Source organism: Acinonyx jubatus, chromosome A1, assembly GCF_027475565.1.
Source record: "Acinonyx jubatus isolate Ajub_Pintada_27869175 chromosome A1, VMU_Ajub_asm_v1.0, whole genome shotgun sequence".
Lineage (NCBI taxonomy): Eukaryota > Metazoa > Chordata > Mammalia > Carnivora > Felidae > Acinonyx > Acinonyx jubatus.
Window position 1 is genome coordinate 55,514,388 of NC_069380.1, and position 4,568 is coordinate 55,518,955.

General features: G+C 33.6%; 1 pseudogene; it reads right to left on the reverse strand.

Moving 5' to 3' along the window:
* Positions 1-1,422: 1,422 nt before the first annotated feature.
* On the reverse strand, positions 1,423-2,851 carry LOC106969602 (eukaryotic translation initiation factor 3 subunit E-like; annotated as a pseudogene).
* Between the last annotated feature and the right edge of the window lie 1,717 nt (positions 2,852-4,568).

A 4,568-nucleotide genomic window follows, 5' to 3' on the forward strand; every position in this document is an offset into this window, starting at 1 on the left:
GTATAAGGATTCTTTTAAAAATATGTAATTTAGTTGAACAGAGTTTTAGATTTTACAATTTTGGCGGTTCATATATCCCAATGAGAATTCTATATAAAGTATAAAAAATTATTCTCTGCAAACTGCATCTTTACATAGGCAATTGAAATTCTGTTTACATTTCAAAGTGCTGAAGGAACTCTTCACCTGGGAGATATGTATTACCTAACCAACTCTGCTTCCAGCCACAAGTCCTCTCCAACCTGAATTAATGGAGTAGTAAGCTGTTCTCTGCCTCAACATTGGCTCTGTTCCCTCTGTTGTTACTGCTTCATATTCCCCAACTCCTTAAGTAACTGAAGATATTTTCATGTTAATTTAGTTCTACTACTTAAAAATCCTCCCATAAATTCAGAGATACTTTACCTACAATATTGTATTTCCTAAGTCAATGAGATTTTCAACTAAAAGTGAGTTAAATTACACTTGAAATTTAACTTGCTCACTATTGTTGGTCATTTCTATTAGATTTCTTGTTGTAACTATTGCTCTAGAAAATCTTTAGCAGATTTTTATCTGTGCTTTAGCTGAGTTCATTTTTTAAATGGTTTACAAATATTTTCTAGTATCTTTTCTATGATTAATTTCTCTTGTATCATTTTTGTTCATACTCACTATTACAGAATCTGCCTAGAGTTGCTTTATTCATACATCTAGAATACTATTATCCCATCAATAATTGCTAGTTTGTCCTTGCCTTCTGTTTTTGGTAAATTACTATTGATATTCCCTAAGGTCCCCACCAAAGTTCCACAAATTGAATGGCCCACGACAAAGTTTATTTTCCCTTATCATTAAATCTGCTAGTGAGTTTGCTAGGTTCTTGCCTACCTGTTAGATTTCAGCCTGGTTAATCTTGGGCCAAGTGATCACCTTCTAACTATGTTCCTTTTTTATGGATTTGAGACAGATTGCTAGAGAATTGACTGACAGAACTGATTATCAGCATTGTGACAATGATTTATCTTATCCTTGGATTTGGGAAGAGAACATATGGTCAGTGACTCCATTGGTTGCAGAAATGACATTTATCCTTGCTTCCTTGCTCTTGTTTTATGCTAATGCATAGCTTTGCAGTTTAAAAATATCTCTCATCATGTTTCCTGAGGATTATTTTTTAAACTTCATAGTCCAATTGATCTAAATGGGCAAATATATTCCTCTCCTTGCCTGGATCATACTAAAAAAAAATCAATTTAGGTTATTCCAAAGTAGAGAAATTGTCATTAAGCCATTTTCTTTTATATCCCAGAAACTCAATAAAAACTCTGAACAGTTATCAACATGCTATTTAAATGTAATGTAATATTTGTAGTCTTAAATAACCACAAATCATAATACATTTTCTACTACCTTATTTTTTTAATGAAACACGGCCAATTTTATTCAAATTTCCCCAAATTTATGCTCAATATGTTGTTTCTACAATGTATGCCACCCTTTATATAATGGTTTTATTATTTTGTCTTTATTTTATAGTTTGTTTTCATCTTATCTTTATACAGTTCTTCAGTAGAAGTCAGAGTCCTCAGTTGCCCAGTTAGAAGCCTCTGACCTACTTTTCTGATGAAGTTTCTTCTCATAGCCAAAATCTCTGGCTTTTAAATGAAAGGTTTTTGGTCTTTTTAATCACTTGCTGATAGCGTGAAGCTGCATTCTTACCTATAACCACATGACCTAATTTAGAATCAGTCTTGGCAGCCAGTCCTGCATTTCTCATCACATTGACAATCCACCTTTCATGTTCAGTTTGTCTGCCAACATGTGAGTGCAGATACACAGGTGAATGCAACAAAAAGTCTCAAATATGAAGAGTCCATGATTTTCAGCGAAATCCTTAAGCTACCTAGAAGTCATTCACAAGTACTGATTCACATTCCCTCAGTATGTGGAATGTTCTGAGCTCCATCTCAGTCAAAGTTAACATAAAAGCATTCAAGAAATTCTGTAACTGGGTCTTTATATGTGTAAGACTGTGTTCAATAACTTTAAACAGATCTTTTAGCAGCTGCTGGCATTTTTGAACATCTTTGTTCGTCATGATGGCTGTAGCCTAATAGTGAGGAATATGTGGGCATATCATCTAAATTGCATTAAGATATGATGGCTGGCAAAAGAAGAGATCAATAATGTTATCATGCCCCTTGATTAGTTGAAGAAAACAGAGGACAGTGGATGAACCTTGTTTGCTGCTGAAGATACCAAAGTGGAAAACTCAGAATTATTACCTATGGTCTCTTTTAACCATGTAAGGTCTTCCATAGCTGCATCCCTACTCTGAATTAAGATTTCAGAGGCCAGTTTTCCCCTGAGTGAACTCAAAACATTTCTGGCTGTTGCTGGAACCAACATTCTAAAGAAGTAAAGATATTCTGGTGCTCCAGAGTAATTCCCATATTCATATTGGATTTTACATAACTCTAGAGTATATCTAAATATTCCTACCTAAAACCATGCCTGCCCACCAGGTACTTAAACAGCATCTGCCCATCTCTGGTTGACTGCATCTGCCTTGTAGTTTCTGGATCTTCAAATGTCTTCACAATTGGTTCCATTTCTGCCTGAAGCTATTTCAGTCATGCAACAACTGTGGCTCTTTTTTCTCTCAAAGCATGCAGAATATCATCAGAATAAAGGTTTTTGTACATATTGGTAGCAAAGTGTATCATGTTGATTTCACTAAAAAGATACAAATTCCCTCGTAATATTTTTTTTTTCATTATACATCTCTTATGGAGAGAAACTCAACAGAAAAATTAGATGTCAATCCAAAAATGTGTGTGATGTGAATAGTCAAGATGTACTCCACCATCTTGCCAAGGAAAACTGTTTCAACTATGTTATTGATGTAGACACAGGAAAGAATCACAAATTCAACAAATGTAAAATAACTTTTATTTACTTTACAGTGGAGGAGAGACTTTAAGGTGACCTCCATGATTTTTGTATCCTGGTATTCACACTCCTGTATAATCCCTCCCCTTCAGAGCAGGAAGACATGTGACTTGCTCTAAACAATGAAATATTGCAAAGGTGGTAAGATGCTTACGATTATATTTACATGATTTCAAAATATTGCTGTGATTGTGGTACTCATCCGACTAGCATCTCTCTGTCCGGCTCTTGCTCTCTCACTTGCTTCCCATCTCCTTCTCCCTGTCTCTTCCCATTACTTGTCTTGCAGTAGCAAGCTGCCATATGTGTTATAGCAATGAGAAAATAAATTCTTCAAACAACTTGAGAAAGCTTAGAGGGGGATTTTTCATCAGTGAAGCCTCTAAATAAGAAGGCAGTCTGTCTGATGCCTTGATGGCAGCCTTGTGAGCCCTGAAGGAGACAACCAGTGGTCTTGCCTGGACTCCTGAATTACAGAAACTGTGAAATAATAAATGTGTGTTTTAAACTACTACAATTATGATAATTTATTACACAACCATAGAAAATTAATATACCTATAAATGCTACTTTTCTATTGTTGTTTTTCTATTTCACTTACTACCATCATCATACATTCATTTATCTAGGCTTAAAATATGTCACCATATTTTTTTTTCTTTTCCACCATTACCAACAATACCCAGTCATTCAATAAACCCTGTCTGTTGCATCTTAGTTAGATTACTTCTGTGACCATCTAATCAAGTAATGGAATATTTCCATAACCCAGAAAATTTCCTTATGCATATTTCTATTCACTTATTCTCACCCCAGATTCTGGAAAAACAACGATATGGTTTCAATCATCATAGATTAGCTTTATTGCTAGAACCGAAAAAAAAAAAATGGAATTCTCTATTAAGTACTCTTTTGCATTTACCTTTTTTCACTCAGTATGTTTTTGAGATTCACCCATATTTGTATATGCAGGTCATTTTCTTTGCTCATTCACTCTTTGAAAGATTTTGTGTCATTTTAGATTAGTCATTTAGACTAATCTATCTTCCTTGAACATTAATGTATTTGTCTTTTTGTCAGCATATGTTTTCATTACTCTTGGCACTATATCTAGGAGTAAAAGGGATGAATCATAGTCTGAGTGTATGGTTAATATTATAAAAAATGGTAAAGCATTTTCCAAAAATAATGTAATATTTTATACAACAGAAATAAAAGTTTCAGTTACAACCAATAATCATCATAAGTTGATATTATTTAATTTTAGCTATTCTGGTTGTGTAGCCTGTTTTATTACACACAGATTTTATTTATCTAGTTATATAAATGTTCAGTAAATCTACGTTGCATATCTCTCCTTACTAGTAGTCAAATACATCTGTTCATAGTCTAACCACTCGTCTACACATAATCCAATATTCTATCTTATTTATGGTTTTAATTTATTTCCTTTCCATATAATTATTTATGTTTTCATCCTCCTATCAAATTTAAATGAATTATCAAACAGCACGTTCATGTCTCCTGAGAGTTCTTCCTTTGTTGAACAACTAAAAGTAAAAATAAATATTTCAGTCTGTCATAGTCTTAAAGCAGTGATTTTAGAAGTATCATTCCAAGATCAGCAACATAAG